This window comes from Chelonia mydas, chromosome 8 (assembly GCF_015237465.2).
Source record: "Chelonia mydas isolate rCheMyd1 chromosome 8, rCheMyd1.pri.v2, whole genome shotgun sequence".
Classification (NCBI taxonomy): domain Eukaryota; kingdom Metazoa; phylum Chordata; order Testudines; family Cheloniidae; genus Chelonia; species Chelonia mydas.
Window position 1 is genome coordinate 90,282,241 of NC_057854.1, and position 17,553 is coordinate 90,299,793.

Sequence of the window (17,553 nt, forward strand, 5' to 3'; positions counted from 1 at the left end):
CTTTGAAAACAGAAATAGTATCAGTATTACCCTAATGATGCTCACAAATACATAGGCACAATTTCAACTTACTGTATGATGAACAAAACAAGTCTACTTGTGCACTGTGAGAAATATCTGGAATTGATATCAAAGAGTCCTCTGAGTCTGAAACTCATGTGTTTGGTCTTTCATTGGCCCTGAAATTGATGCAACCTGCATTAAATATAGTCAGAACAATTTAAGACGATTGACCAGTCTGCATCCACTCAAGGAACTTAAATGACAGGAGTAGGTTGGACGTTCCCTAGGCTCATGATAAGCAAGGACAGAAATAACTAACAGATCACTTTTTTTTTTGGTTTAAGTTGAACTTCTGTTTTAATGCCTTGTCTTCCAACAAACTAACTTTCCCCCCTCACTTCTGCGATTCTCTGACATAAGGAACCTTAGAGAGACAATGTGGGTGAAGTAATCTCTTTTACTGGACCAACTTCTGTGGGTGAGCGAGAGAAGTTCAATGCGTGACATAATATGTTTTACTAAACCAACTTCTGTTGGGGAGAGACACGAACTTTCAAACAAAGAAAGCTCATCTCTCTCACCAACGGAAGTTGGTCCAATAAAAGAGATTACTTCACCCACCTTGTCTTGCTAATATCCTGGGATTGATGCAGCTACAACAGCACATATAACAAAGGAACCTTGTCGGAAACGGGGAAGAAATTAAAACATTTTTTGACTTGCAGCACTTCAAGCTGTTGAGAAGTGAGGATCCTGATAATCTGGATTTTCCACATTGTCTTTGCTCACTTCTCTCTGTTTTCCCTTTCCCTCTTTTTCCTTTACTTCAGTCTCACTAATTTGTCCCATCCCTTTTTGTAATGAGAACATTAATAGCAAATATCTTATGCGAATATTAGAATTGGGAAAGGTAAAGAGAAGGGCAAGAAAAATGATTAAGGGTATGGAAGAGATTCCATATGAGGAGAGATTAAAAAGACTGGGACTTTTCAGCTTGGAAAAGAGATGACTAAGGGGGGATAGGATATAGGTTTATAAAATTATGAATGGTGTGGAGACAGTAAGCGTTATTTACCCCTCCACATAACTCAAGAACCAGGGGTCACCCAATGAAATTAATAGGCAGCAGGTTTAAAACAAACAAAAGGAAGTACTTCTTCACATAAGGCACAGTCAACCCGTGGAATGCGCTGCCAAGGGATGTTGTGAAGGCCAAAACTACAATGGGATTCAAAAAAGGATTAGATAAGTTCATGGAGGATAGGTCCATCAATGGCTATTAACCAACAGGGTCAGGAATGCAACCCCATCCTCTGGGGTGTACCTGGCTCTGACTGCCAGAAGCTGGGATAAGAGAGGCTAGATCACTCGATGATTGCCTGTTCTGTTCATTCCCTCTGAAGCATCTGGTATTGGCCACTGTCAGAAGATAGAATACTGGGCTAGATGGCCAGGATACTGGTCTGACCCAGTATGGCGATTCTTACGTTCTTATGATATAACACACGCACCACCCCAACATTCTAGGATTCGCTGCATTCAATTCTGTGATACACAAGGACTACGTGGGAAAGTGACAGACTTCCTCCATGGAAATTCATTTTAAAGCCCACTAATTACAGAACATTGTCCTTTAAGAAAATGTTAGCATTTTCTATTTCTGATACACAAACTGATTCAACAGATAGATTGACCAATATAAAAAATTACAGCTTCAACAGTAAAGAAACCACTGTAAAAATGATTCCTAGTGTACACAAGTGCAATTACACAGTATATGCCTTTCACAGCTAAGTGCTTCTCCCATCAATGAATCTAGGGCAGAACGTTTAAAAAAAGAATGTCCTGGAATGGGCAAGATTACATCTTTAAAGACACACAAGGTATCGAACAACAAAAAATAATCAATCTTTCCTCAGAGGAAAAGGTCAGCATTTCATCTGGTCCCTGATATTTAGGATTTTAATTAGTGATCATCTCATAATGATGACTCTGATGGAATGGTGATCTAAGTGTTGCTAAAAATGACCACAGACAACCTCAATCTTTAATCCCATTATTTTCTTCCTGGAGATCCTTTTCATAAACACAGTTGGGAATTTTTGCCCCACATTATAAGTTATAACCCCTTAGTTTATTCCAATCTAAGGAAGAGCGTTCTTTCTTAACCCCTCTTCCCCTCTCCAAACAAACAAGATCCTGGAAAAGAATGTTGTCCCTTTACCAGTCAGTGATTCCAACTAACAATTGAACTTCCTCTCAGAATTGCCTAATTGTGTCAGATCCTCCTTAGTTCCTCATTCTAACATGCACTGTTCTTCTGGTCTCTCACATACGCCTGGATCTCTCCCATTCTGGCAGGCGCACTGTGAATAGCAGAGGCCTAGGAACCTAGATTACTGGCAAACCTTCAAATCTGACAGCCCACCATCATGAAAAGCTGTGGGACAGATTAAGCAGTATTATGTAACCCACCAACAAAATCTTTGTTTGACTACATTAAAGGCTGTATAAATGCAAAACCCACCCATGCAATACCTAAAAAGCTTGGAAATATTCAGTTCAGGGGAGCTTTTTTGACCTCCCCCACCCACTTCATGCCCACACATTATGGTAAGCAATATCACACATTCCACATCTACACCCAAAACTCCTTTGCACTTCCAACATATAAAGGAACCATCACACACCCACCAAATTCTTCTGACTCACACTACTGGAAAACCTTAACTCTGACTTCAGCCAGATGGCAGCAGCTCCAGCTGCAGTAGAGGGAGCCCCAGAGCCATTTGGGCCCTTCCCTGGAGTCAGGGAGAGGAGCAGTCGCCCTGAGAATAGCTCACCCAAGCACAGCTAGTGGTTTGCAGTTCATGGTTGGGACTGCCAGCAGAATGACAAGCATGTGTCTTCCACCTCTTAAGTCACCAGTTTGCTTCCAGGACAGGGAACCAGAGTAAGCTTAACTGAAATAAGCCATTCAACCTGAAATAAGAGAGAGTGTCCCCGCAAAGGTTTGCACTGGTTTAACTGTTTAAATTCATATCCTAGGTCATACTGGTGCAGTTTCCTAAGAGACAAGGCCTGAGTGTTGTAATTCTCTGATGGCTAGTTGGAGATGATGTGAAAAGAGTCAGTGGCCACAGTTCAGGCCTCAGTGTTCAAAGCCACCATTACACTTGACTCTCACTGATACCCAGAGAGATGTTCTTTTTTATAGGATTGAGGTACACTGAGAAAGAGTATGAGGGATATTTGCCCCGCCATATTCACTGATGATTTTTAAAATAAACAACCCCCCACCCCGTTTTCAGTAATTTTTCAAGCCACAAGGCAATTAACAATCACATTAATCCTGCACTACCTTCACAGGGACCCACTTACCCAAAACAACCTCACAAACCAAATAACGCAGCAGAACCTGAAGTCAGAACAACTTCAGTACATGCAAAGGTTTGCTACATCAATAACTGCAGGTTATAAATTGCAAAGCCCTGCAACAGTTTGCAACTCTCAATGCACTCCATGGAGGTTCAAAATAGGGGAGTTCAGAATGGGCAAAAGTCACTCATTGGTGGAGGACCCAAACAAGGCCTGAGCTGCGGAAGCACCACAGTGCCACTGTGTTGGGTATGAGGGGAGGATGGGAGGCAAGAGGTTGTGGCAAAGAAATGGCCTTGATGCCAACTCACAGTATACTGCCACAGAGGGGAACACTGGGTCAGGCTGGGGAAAGAGTGACTGGATTCAGGCTTTATCATAGGGATCCAGAAACCAAGAGCCCTGCACACAGGACAAATGAGGAAGGGTTCATGTGTAGGATTCCAGTTCCTCAAGCTTTATGAAGGATTTAACCAATAAGTAGGTCTGACCATCCCTCCCATAAAATGAGGAAGTGCTGAAACCAAAAGCTTTATTTCTTAGTAAATGGTAGGTAGAATTCTACTCTCAGTGACATGCTGAGAGACTTGAGTTACTCCATCAAAGTCAGTGAAGGTAGCCTGAATTTATAGAATATAGCTGAAAGCAGAATTGGGTCCCTTAGTTTTTATAAGCTGCATAAAACCTGCGCTCCCTGCATGAAAAAGGAGCAACGATGATACCAGATTCCATCATTTCAGGCAGGGTTTCATTGTTCAGCATGTAAACATACACAGTGCTGATTTTGGAAGTAACAGTCTCTCTGGGGGTTAACACGCAAGAGCAATTTGTACATTTGCTAAAGCAACTGCTACAACTGGTAGCTATAAAAATCCAACAGCTACACAATCTACCTCTCACATAACTGGGACATTTCAGTACCTATTCTATGCTTTCAGACATTTTTTATTTTCCCTGAAGGTGACACTTCCTAGATAATGCCTGTGGTCACCTTATCTGATCTTCCGTACAACTCAGGCCATAGGACTTCCCTGAACTAATTCCTGTTTGAACTACAGCACATCTTTTAGAAAAATGTCTAATTTTGATTTAAAATTATGTATCTAAAGAGTCCATGAGAGGAAAGAGTCTTCACTCTAATTCTCAAACATTTCAGTATCTCTTTCTCATGGCCATCCACATTTTGAAATCAAAGTGAGGAAAAAAAGGGAAAACTTTGGAGAAAAAACAGTCTTGTTTCTGATACTTTGGTTTCAATAATTTAACAGGTCACATACTACTTTCTATTACTCACTTTCCTGTGCTAGCTGCATTCATCAGAGTAAGACTGGTCCATGACTAGATAGGTCAGCATTTTTTATTTCTCTTCAGCTCTCTCTAATGAAAAGCACATGTGTCCAATAAATCTTGCCTTTTCCCTTATTAAACCAGTTGATGTTCATTACTGTGGTCTGTGCCTAGCTGGGTGGGAATCAATAAGATGATCCTTTTAATTGCCTTAATAGTCAACAAGCTATTTTTTATTTCAATCTCAAACCAGCACTCACTGAAATCAAATGCTTTATTTGGAATTACACACACACACTTTTCTAAGCATGTGTATATGTGGGCACGTGTGATGCTTAATTAGCTAAATTCTGCAATATACTTTGAGATCCTCAGATTAATGTGCCATAGAGGTACCAGAGTTTATTATTTACTGAGTAGTAACCAATACACACGTGGCTGGAGGGATTCTGAGTGGGAATTAGAAGATAGATCAGGGTCTGAAATACAACGGATGGAACTCCAGAACATTAGAGATTTTACCTTCAGGAAAAGGCTATGAGGCCCAATGTGCATGCCCTTAATCCTACTTTCCTCCCTTTTCCTCAAACCCACTCCCATCTCTGCCCTCTTCAGAGATAAATCTTGGTATCTCCTGAACTTTATAGAGATTATGTTTTCTAAGCTGCACTTGCAAGATGTGTGTACTAGTAACTGCATATGGAAAACAGGTTCTGGCATGCACAGAGAGCAATTTAAATAGTTACCCATTTGTGACTCAATCCGGCATTCCATGCACAGTCAAAAATGTTAACCAATATCAAAATGACATTTTGGATTCCCTAGGATTGTGGGCTTGGGCTCTTTATGTGCAGCAAATGCACATGCTGTATATGCAATTATTGGCGTATGCCTCTTTTTGGGGCACAGATTAAGCCTAAATATTAAAATATAATTATTTTCATCTTTTATTTGCTTTTTCTCTTTCCTTACTTGTGAGTGTGAGAGCAGGGGGGTAGGGGAAAAAATCAGAGGAAGCAATGATAAGGACTATTATTTATGAACTGTCACAAATGAACTCTTCCAATTTTTACTCAGGTGAAGTTCTAGTGACTTCAGTGGGACTACTCATGTGAGTAAGGATGCATGAGTGAGATTTGAAGGATGAGGCCTAGAAATTGCACTCATGCATTACATTTCTGTATAGTATTTATTCTATCACTGATTCAGAGTAGCGAGATTGTAAGGATGAAATCCTGACCTTATTGAAGTAAATGGCAAAATTCCCACTTAGTTTAATGGGGCGAGAATTTTGCCCTAAATATCAGTTAGAGCAGACTGATAATGACACACACAGAACTTTTCTTGTTAAAATTATCAAACTTGGTTAGGGGCGTGGGGGGGAGGGGAAGGGAATGAAAAAAAAAAAAAAAGACTCAAACTCCAAGTGCATCACAGTGCAGCCGTTTGAACATCTTTCAACGTGCCTCCTGTTACGTAACACTGAGATGTGTTTGGGCTGCAACTTGACACTACCCTTTTCCCCCTCAAACAGAGCTTTTTCTCATAAAATTCACTCAAGCATTTCTTCTCAAGTTCTTCATACACATTTCACAAGAAAAAATAAATCATTCATATCTAACAAAGAGAGTCTCGGATTCTTTAGATATTTTCCATTATAAGCTTTTGGCACCATTATTACCCATAGCTCAAGTTACTTTTCTGATCCCCCTTCTTTCATCTGGTAAAAATGGATTATTTCATTATTAGCCTGGAACCATTTCTGTTCACAGAGATCAGGTCTGTATATGAACAATGCCTTCTCCGGTATAGTACTGAAAATCCTGGGACTGTTATAAAATTTGCTCTGGACACACACTCGTGTAGTGTGATCAGCATAGTGGCATACTTTCTGAAAAGGCATCTTGCATTTAAAAGATGCCCTGCTCTGAATTATATTGAAGTTAATGTTTTGTACACTGTTTGTGGAAGGTCTAAACAAACATTACTCCTATATATAAATATGTATGAAGGAAAATAGTTACAAGAAGTTGGCAATTTAAATCTTTACCAACTCACTTGACACATTTGGTGACAACAGTTGGATGTAATACCCACAGACGTGACTTTGTGACTGGATATTTCCTTGCCCCCCATCTATATATACACATATACACACACACACACTTTACCATATCCCATGCCGCACAATTTGGTGCTGTTCTTATAAGAAATCTGATAGTGCATCAGAAGTAGTACAGGGATTGGACCAAACCAAAATCCCAGATCCAAACAAACTCATACTATGGACCAGTGTGGATGAAGATGAAAATTTTGCTGCTTGCCCCCACCTCTATAATGAGCCCAGCCAAACTTCCAGATCCAAACAGCTCCTAACACCCCAAACATTGGGGACATTTGAATCCAGATATGCATCTAGATTTTGAAACTCAGTACAATCTCTAGAGAGATGATAGTAGATGAAAAGCAGGAGTTGAAATGTCAGTGCTTTCGAACCAGTGGAATTAAATAAAATTTAATTTGATTCTTTTAAATTCCTTTGTTTTCTTTGCTGATTGTATTGCTGGCGAGAGAGATAGGATGTGTCCATCTAGATTTCTAGGTTGTAAAATGGCTCCCACCCAATGTAGTATCCAAGTATTTCACAATCACTAATGAATTCAATCTCAAAATACCATATCAAGTAGGGTAGTGTTATCCCTCATTTTACAGTTGAGGAATTGAAGCATGGAGAAATTGAGTGACTTGACCAAGGTCACTTAGAAAATCTGTGGCTGAGCCATGAATCTAGATCTCTCAAGTCCCAGCACAGTGCCTTAACCACAAGACCATCCTTTTGCCTCCCCATGAGTGATAACAATGGAGACAGAAATCCACTTTCTGCAGAATAGGCAGCACCAGTTTTAAACTTCCACCCAACTGCCTTGCAAATGTACCTATCTGCTAAAAATGAACTATCCTGTCATGCCTTAAAAGGTTTTCTTGTTTTGTTTTTTTGAGAAGGACATCTCTGACTAAACCCTAATCCTCTGACTAAACCCACCAATTCATTTTGCAAAGGCCACCAAATAATCTTTAGCTGGTAACAATTCCCAGTAACTAGCAACCTGGGCGGAAACAGAACAGATGATTTATGGAGATGAGAACTCCCTTTCCCCTTCCCAATACTCTGAAACAAAAACTTGAATTCTGTATGTCTTTCCTCCATTTGCTGGTTAATTGAAGTGTCTTTTCTAGTTAGACTACATCAGAATATTGTTTAATATTAAGCAGAAAACAGTCTAAATACATAGGACCCTGAGTTAATTGCTTGGCTAGGTCCTAGTGGAATTTCACAATTTTTTTTTTTTGAAAATTTATTGTATAGTGACCTATTTGCCACTGTGGTCAATTTAAGAAGGTGATGTAGTGAGAAATAATGGGATGAAATTAATTAGCCCTTTCTGTGCATAGTGTTTCCACCCTCCTTCAAACAAGGTTGAAAAAATCCACAGCAACACAGAGAGAGAGAGAGAGAGAGAGAGAGAGAGAGAGAGAGAGAGCGCGCGCTTACAATTGTAAGGGACTTGGTTCTGATTCTAATCAAAATAGAATTTAGCAGGAATCCTCCATAACACTGAATTATGGTGAAGAGGAGAGAATACCAGCTTTGTGGGATATAGGCCCTCCCAGACTCTTTGTCCTCCATGGTAATGTCCCAATCATTGTGAAGTGCTCCCAAATGCGCAAGGACTATTTAAGCTTTGTAAATGCCATCCTCCAAAAATCACTCCTCATAAATGTTTCATATCTTTCCTCTGTGATGCACAGGCCCCAAACATTCAGCTGTGAGGGTGTTTATATTTGTGGAACTCTCTTGAACATTTGCTGTGGATTTCAAACAGCTGCTACACTGAAGCACTGGGAATAGTAAGATCATGAATATTCAGGTGAAGCCACTGGAATGAACAGCCGTTAATAGAATAAATGCCTAAACAGTTGTGTAAGGCTTATTAAGACCTATTGGGGCTGAGATAATAAATTCCCACTTTGACATGTTGCAACTACTGTAGTTTAAACATTTTGGACCACTTCTTCAGAACTGAAGGAAAAAATTATGTTAGTTCTATGTGATAACACAATGAAACACCTGGTAGGCTTGGCACTTGTATTAGATTTTGGCAGAGATGTTTTAACATGCTAGTTCATCGTCACTTAAAATTATGGCACTGTTTACTGTGTTAGTTGTCAAGGTTATCCAAATTACATACAAAGAGAGACTCAAAATGTCCCGAATGAGCACAGATATTTTGCTAGAGAACATTTTTTTCCTAGCTCCCCTTCAAGTTTACAAACTGTCAATCTACTTTGCATCAAAGCAGGAACGTGGATGAAACTCCACATGCAGAAAGAGAAACTAAATCTGAACCAGTTCAAAAAGTGACGTATGCAAAATTGTCTTATTCTGTTCTGCAAACCCAGCCAAGTCCTGGAAATCTATATCTAATAGACTAACTTCATATGCAAAGAGCTGGCAGATCAAAAGCTGACCTCCTCAGTACAGGGATGCCTGGAGGTTAAACAAATATCCACAAAGTACTGGATTTGCAAAGCCATTCAATATGAAGAAAGAAAAGGAGGACTTGTGGCACCTTAGAGACTAAAATTTATTTGAGCGTAAGCTTTCGTGAGCTACAGCTCACCTCATGAAAGCTTATGCTCAAATAAATTTGTTATAGTCTCTAAGGTGCCACAAGTCCTCCTTTTCTTTTTGCGGATACAGACTAACACGGCTGCTACTCTGAAACCTGTCAATATGAAGAGTGGTTAATCATTGTAGAACTGTCTTCAACTTCTGAATTTTAGCTGTCATGTTACATTATGGTGTGCCATATTGCTTAGTTCTGGCATACTATGCCACACAACATAAAAACAGGATGCAATGGAACTCTTGCAGGTTAAAATTTAAAGGCAAACTCAGTAATATTTGATCAGTTACCTGCTGTCAGTTCAGATAAAGGGCACTTGGTCTAAAATAAATGTGGTTAACTTTTTAGAAGCTAACTTGCATATGGAAGTACAGTGCAGTATTTGATCCCGCAGTGCTTGTGAAACGACAAGTGTTGGCCATGAAGTTCAGGAGTGCTTTTACTTTTAAAAATTGATCTCTTTAGCTCCTTCTAAATGCTCCGAAGAAAAATGATCAAATTGGGTCCTTATTTGCTGATTATTTTTGGTTCCATGGGGATTCTAGCCAGGGATTTCAAGAGCAAACCACAGATTAGATTGCACAGAATCATAGAACTGGAAGGGACCTCGAGAGGTCATCTAGTCCAGTGCCCTGCACTTGTGGCAGGACTAAGTATTATCTAGACCATCCCTGACAGGTGTTTGTCTAACCTGCTCTTAAAAATCTCCAATGATGAAGACTCCACAACCTCCCTAGGCAATTTATTCCAGTGCTTAACCACCCTGACAGTTAGGAAGTTTTTCCTAATATCCAACCTAAACCTCCCTTGCTGCAATTTAAGCCCGTTGCTTCTTGTCCTATCCTCAGAGGTTAAGAAAAACAATTTTTCTTCTTCCTCCTCCGTGTAACAACCTTTTACTTACTTGAAAACTGTTGTCATGTCCCCTCTCAGTCTTCTCTTTTCCAGACTAAACAAACCCAATTTTTTCAATCTTTTCTCATAGGTCAGGTTTTTTACACCTTTAATCATTTTTGTTGCTCTTCGCTGGACTCTCTCCAATTTGCCCACATCCTTCCTGAAATGTGGCGCCCAGAACTGGACACAATACTCCAGTTGAGGCCTAATCAGCGCGGAGTAGAGCGGAAGAATTACTTCTCGTGTCTTGCTTACAACACTTCTGCCAATACATCCCAGAATTATGTTCGCTTTTTTTGCAACAGCATTACACTGTTGACTCGTATTTAGCTTGTGGTCTGCTATGACTCCCAGATCCCTTTCCGCAGTACTCCTTCCTAGGCAGTCATTTCCCATTTTGTATGTGTGCAACTGATTGTTCCTTCCTAAGTGGAGTACTTTGCATTTGTCCTCATTGAATTTCATCCTATTTACTTCAGACCATTTCTCCAGTTTGTCCAGATCATTTTGAATTTTAATCCTACCCTCCAAAGCACTTGCAACCCCTCCCAGCTTGGTATCATCCACAAATTTTATAAGTGTACTTTGTATGCCATATCTAAATCACTGATATGCGAAAGAAATACTCAGTTCCACTGAATCTGAATAAAAATGATTTTAAGGACATTGTACTTTTTATGGCCCTTCCTTAGGCGGAGATCAGCTTTTCCAATCTAGTTGCATGAATGATTTCAAATGTGTCGACTGCCCTAATGCATTCAGCATACAGTATAAATCAGCAATCTGCTTCAAAGCCAGTGAGGATGAAATAAAAGAAAATAAAATCTCAATAGTTCCCTCCAACTCCCTTACATTTTTCTGTGACTGGTTATAAGTATAAGAACCAAATCTGTTTTGGAAACTTGTGTGTCACGATTGCACTTCTGGAGGAAAGAGCAGATGGAATAAATTAATTAGTTAAAGCACACTTAAATGGAAAGGCATTGCTTTGTGTGAGTGGCCAAAGGGTAGAAAGAATATAAAAGGGACAAGGTAACAGAAGTGCCTCAGGAGCTCTTGCTTACGAGAATTGCACCCCATTTAAGGTTTTAAACAGCATAAAGGGTTTCTGCTCCTATTAAAAAGTAGGTCAGAAGGTGTTTGATTGGCAGACAATTTTTTTCCCTAATGACTGATTAGCAACTGTTCTTTTCAACTTGTTAAAAGTGGAAGCTCAATTTAAAAAACATTTTTTCTTTCCATGTGCTATTGATAGAGTTTATACAGACATTTATACTGACAGAACAAGGAGCAATGGTCTCAAGTTGCAGTGCGGGACATCTAGGTTGGATATTAGGAAAAACTATTTCACTAGGAGGGTGGTGAAGCACTGGAATGGGTTACTTGGGGGGCGGGGGGCCGAATCTCCATCCTGAGAGGTTTTTAAGGCCCGGCTTGACAAAGCCCTGGTTGGGATGGTTTAGTTGGGATTGGTCCTGCTTTGAGCAGGGGGTTGGACTAGATGACCTTCTGAGGTCTCTTCGAACCCTAATCTTCAATGATTCTATGATTTGCCTATAATGATTTCAGCTGGCTGTTGCCTGGATGGGAAAGGAGACAAATTTTCCTGCTGCTAGTGCCTATTAGTGTGTGCTCCTGGCCATCAGCAAGTGCCTGGCTGATACGATGCAAGATCATCTGGCTCTAATTTTCCAAACCCATGGGCTGGTGTTCATTTCATCACCTCCCCATTTCTCCTGCTTGGCATTCTTAGGAGAAGAAATCTTGCAACTACATCTCTGATTCAAAATTTATGATCTGCATTGGGAGTCCAGGATACAGAGGTCACCGGTGAGACATTGAGCACCACTTTAACTTAACCGTTGTTTACTCTCATTAAACCACCCTACATGACAAAACCCAAAGTTGGTAACCAATGATTTACACAGCATCATGCCCAGGTTACAGTAACCGTAGTGCAGCTACTCTGATTTCAAGCATAGCACTTTGCATTGTGCATGGTCCGTTGGAATGTTTGCTCTCTCCAGCTTGATTTTGATTGTTCTCCAATAGAATTAAACTGTAGATTTTTTATTTTTAATTCCACAGCAAGCAACTTTTAGAGAATACCAGTTTTACTGGCGCATCCGTTTTTTTAATGACGTACTTAAGCAAATGAGAGCAGGAGGCTGGGAGCCATGAGAGTTTTTCACATATCTGCAACCACCATTGACTCAGAAAAGATTTTCTAGCTGTGGCTAGGAGGAAGACTTAAATCTATCCCACATGCGTCTCATTGGTGATTTGGTGTCTGAAACAAGAGGGATGGTCCCATCCATGTACTGGCACACAAGGATGTTTGCTGAGGCGGAAACTGCTTGCTTAGCCTCCAGTCAGAGGAAATTTGCTGGAACTGAAGCAGGTCAGAGTGGGGTAAGGGAAGAAAATGGGGCTTAATAAAGGTAATTCCTGCTGGTTTTTCCTATTACCGGCAGAGAAGCAGGATTCCTACAAATAATCACTAAGGGCTAGATAGTCACTTGGACTATACAGAATCATAGATTCCAAGGCCAGAATCATCTGGTGTGATCATCTGGTCTGACGTCCTGCATATATCATAGAACCACCACAAAATAATTTCTAGAGCATCTCTTTTTGAAAAATATTGATTTTAAAATAGTCAATGATGGTGACTCCACTGTGACCCTTGGTAAATTGTTCCAGTTGTTAATTAGTCTCACTGTCAAAAATTTATACCTTACTTCAGTTTGAATTTGTCTAACTTCAACTTCCAGCCATTGGTCTACCTTTCTCTGTTAGACTGAAGAATCCATTATTAAATATTTGTTCCCCATGTGGATACATATAGACTGGAACGAAGTCATCCATTAACCTTCTCATAAGCTAAATAGATTGAGCTCTTTGAGTCTATCACTAGAGGGCGTGTTTTCTAATCCTTTAGATATTCTCTTCTCTTCCTCTTCAATTTATCATCGTTCTTCTTGAATCATGGGTACCAGAACTGCACACAGTATTCCAGCAGCATTCACACCAGTAAAATAACCTCTTTATTCCTGTGGGACCCCACTGGAAACAGACCCAGGCACAGGCAGGAGAGTGAGCACCCCTCTACACACAATTGCCTGGGACACCTGAATCTTGCATCTGTGCATCAAGGAGTAAGCATGCACTACCACATATGCTTGCTTCATACCTGGGGCAAATGGTTGACCATTCACCTCATCTCTCCAGAGCCTTGATGCTGTGCCCCTACTCTATAGCCAGCATATAAGGTAAGGTAGGGGAGTGTGCAGGGTTGTAATTTGCTGCTGGTATAGGCCAGCTGGAAGTTAATATCTAGAAGGAGGGAACTGTGTCTCAGAGACGTATTGATGAGTCCCTTAGGCTACTCCTGGAGTGGAAGGTATCACTTCCTCAGCACCCCTTCCTCAGGACTGCGCTCAACAGCACGACCTAGTCTTAAGCAGGGACAGAAAGATGCAGTTTGAATGTGCCACTGACAGAGCCGTTGGCAAACAGAGCAAACTAGCAGCTGAGGGAAAACAGAAGAGATTTTATGGATCAATTTCAGCAGGATTGTTTTGTTTTCAAATAGCTCAGCAAGGTTAGGTCAAGGTTGGTTAAAAAAAAAAAAAAAATCCACCTTAAGACTCAGTGTCACCATCATCTCTTTGTTATAGTTCAGAACAAAAGGAAAAGAATAAAAGATAAAGAAAAAAAATGGCTTTCCTGGTTATCCCGCAGCAATTGTGGGCACTAAAATAATGGAACAAATCTCACAATGCAGAAAACAGTGGGCTTACAGGAAAGAAGTACAGTTTGTGGGCTATATTCTCAGCAAGACTGATGGGGAAAAATGAAAGAATAAATCATCAGAGATCTATTTAGAGGTGCAATATTCAGCACTCAGATAGTACTCAGCACTCAGATAGTAACGCTCATTAATAGATAATACACACCCAAAAAAGTCAGTTTATGTTTAAATAAAACACTAACAAACAGAGCAAAGCTCTCAGCTACATTAAACCCTAATCTAGTCACCCTCTTTATACCACTCCCACCTTTTTTATAACACTCAAAACACTTGCACCAATAAAGGGCGTGTGATTTTGTATGATTGAATATGATCATTTATATCATTGATCTACTGCTATACAATTGCAAAAAATCTTGTACAAAGTGTATCATGTAAGGCAGGGGTGGGCAAACTATGGCCCATGGGCCACATCCGGCCTGCGGGACCCTCCTACTCGGCCCCTGAGCTCCTGGCCCGGGAGGCTCACCCCTGATCCCTCCCCCGCTGTGCTCCCTCCCCCGCAGCCTTAGTGTGCCATGCTGCCGGTGTAGTGTATTAAACTGCTCTGCATAGGAATGTGCTATTGGTAGAAGTGACGGAGAGCAATTTACTACACTACAGTGGCACAAAGCTCTGGGCGGCTGGGCAACACTCTGGCCGGCACGGCTGTAGCGCTGCCAGCCACCAGTGCTCTGTGCTGCACGGTGAGGGGGCAGGGAGCGGGGGTGGGAGGCATTGGGTTGGATAGAGGGCAGGGGAGTTCGGGGTGGTGGTCAGGGAGTGGCGGTGTGGATGGGCTCGGCGTGGTCAGAGGGCAGGAAATGGGGGGGGGGTGGTTGAATGGGGGGAGGGGTCCCGGGGGGAGGGTAGTCAGGAAGGAGGGGGGTTGGATGGGGCAGTGGGGGACACTCAGACACAGGAGTTCCAGGGGCGGTCAGGGGACAGGGAGCGGTGTGTGTGTGTGGATGGATGAGGCAGAGGTTCTGGGGGGCCCGTCAGGGACCAGGGAGGGGTTGGATGAGGCAGAAGTCCCGGGGAGGGGGGCCGAGGCACAGCCTGGCACAGCCTCCCCTAACCAGCCCTCCATACAATTTCCGAAACCGAGTGTGACCCTGAGGCCAAAAAGTTTGCCCGCCCCCGATGTAAGGTGTCAATAGTAAATTACAATCCATCAAGTATGATTATCCTGGTTAAATCCACATATCACGTTTGTATCTAAAGTTATGAACTGGTATCATAAACATGTGTTGTATTTCTGGGTGACACCCTCATAGATAGATTTACATCAGGGCTAGCCAGCTATGTGTTGGTGGCCTATTAAGGACACTCATCTCTCACAACTGGCCATTGAAGAATCTCAGCCTGTCCAAAAGGCCTTTCCTGTGGATGTCTCAGAGAGTGAGGAGCCAATGGCCACCCCCTGTGATTTAGCAAAACATGTAGGGGCATTTGATATGCTCACATGACCCTGGACTCCATCTTGGGCCAGTAACTTTCATACACAGGGGCTGTGGGCTTTGTTTGGGGCAGTAAATTTCATGCACATGGCAGAGGATATACAAGATAGCTGAGATGTTTCCATTTTGCCTCTTTCCTGCTCTAATTCTCTGGACTGTGGATTTACAACTAAAAGGAGTATCTTGAACTATGGACTGAGGACCTTCCAATCTTTTGGAAGTTATCAGACAGACTTTTGCAACCCAGCACACTATTTCATCACTGCTACAAACCTGATATAAGGACTTCACAATCATTTGTATGTATACGATCTATTAACCATTTTGACTCTTTTCTTTTATTAATAGATCTTTAGTTAGTTTACTAAGGATTGACTGACCGTGTGATATTTGGTAAGATCTGAGATATATCTTGACCTGGAGATAAGTGTCTGATCCTTTGGGATTAATACAAACCTCATATATGTGAACTGGGTTTTCAGTAACCTCTCACTATATTAGAACTCTTTGTCTGGAATGCCTAAGGGGGACTGTGTTTGGCTTCTGGTCAACCAGTGTGGTACTGTAGAAGCTCTTTTGTTACTGGCTTGGTGAATCTAATTATAGAATAAACCACCAGACTGGGGGATTGTCTGCCCTGTTTCTTGCAGCCTGAGGGTGGCATTCTCAGTGTGGTCCCTCCCAGGCACCCGGTCACAGGTGTTATAAAAAAAGAGTGATGTACAGTCACCAGGACAGTATAAACTAGAGAAGTGCCTATGTTACAAAATCTTGATCCTTGACTGGGAACTTCCTAAAGCCTGATGGTTAGAATCTGGGGTTTTGGTGTGGCCTCATTATAAATAAAGGACACCAGCAAAATGCAGAACTGGACAGGGTGTTAAGATGAAGGGTATGGGCCCATGTATAGAATTAATGAATCAGCTATGAAGCCCAGGCTTGAAATATTGTGGGACATTTTTTTTTTTTGGTAGTTTGGGGCAGTGGGATGAGAAGCAATGCTAAACCCTTCAGTCCTGATTTTTATGTTTTATATAATAGGGGAATTTGTGGCAGCTGCAGGACTTTCTGAAGTGGGTTCCCTGGGCAGTACCAGGTTCATTGGAAGGTGATACCAGGAGTTCAGATAGGAAAATAACTGATTTTTCAGTTCACTGGCAGTTCTGAAATTTTAAAAAAGTTTTTTAGCTTGGGTTAAATATAAAACCAAAAGTGTAGGGACTTTTTGGTGAATCAAAAAAGTCAACAAAAATTTCATTTTAGATCAACTGAAGCATTACATTTCCAGGCATTTAAAAATAAAAGCAATGGAAATGAAGGGCTAGATTCACTACACCGGAAAAGGAGAAGGAGCTGGTGGTGTCCCCCGTTACACCCAATATCCCATGGTTGGGGTGCTCTCAATCTCTCCTGTTAAAGCAGTTCCATTTTGTATGAAATACTTGAACAGTCACTGGGCCAGAGAGAGAGCAAGAGGACTCTACACAGGCTGATCATTAGGGTATTCAGCTGGGACAGGGAAGATCCAGTTTGTAGTCTCTGTTCCAATGATTAGCTTCACCAGGAGAGATTCAGAGAAACTTAATACCTAACAGCCTGGTGGTAAGGGGACTCACCTGGGTAAAAGGAGATCTGGGTTACACCTGCTCCACAGCAGGGACTTGAACCCATGTCTTTCACATCCCAGATGAGTGCCCTAGCCATGGAACTATCAAGAATGAGGGCAACAGCACCATCACCTATTTTATGAATAGTGCCTAAGTTCCTTTGTGACTCAAACCTGATTTTTAATTTCTCTCTTTTTTGGTCCTGTAACTATTTGGCAAATTTATTGCAATAGTTATAGTTGACTCAAAATGGCATTTTTCAGCAAATAAACTATTCATCTGAAAATTTGCCCAGATCTAGTCAGGAGTGGGGAGAGAAAGTAAGAGCAGTATGGGCTGGAGTAGCAATAGTGGGCAGGGAATGAGGGGCAGTCAGCTACCCTTTGTGTAGAATGCTGCTTGTTTAGGGTGGCTGGCCTCATGGTGGAGCTGCCTGAGAT

General features: G+C 41.4%; 1 protein-coding gene and 2 long non-coding RNA genes across 6 annotated transcripts in view; 1 reads left to right on the forward strand and 2 right to left on the reverse strand.

Moving 5' to 3' along the window:
• Positions 1–17,553, reverse strand: part of NFIA (nuclear factor I A) — a 466,574-nt gene that overhangs the window by 384,163 nt on the left and 64,858 nt on the right. The gene's annotated exons all lie outside the window — the stretch shown is intronic.
• The window catches only part of LOC122466796, a 60,526-nt gene that overhangs the window by 24,495 nt on the left and 18,478 nt on the right, over positions 1–17,553 (reverse strand). The window lies entirely within an intron of this gene.
• The window catches only part of LOC122466793, a 30,264-nt gene continuing 28,734 nt past the window's right edge, over positions 16,024–17,553 (forward strand). The window contains exon 1 of the long non-coding RNA XR_006292612.1: positions 16,024–16,180. This is a non-coding gene — a long non-coding RNA (uncharacterized LOC122466793). The remainder of the gene's footprint in view (positions 16,181–17,553) is intronic.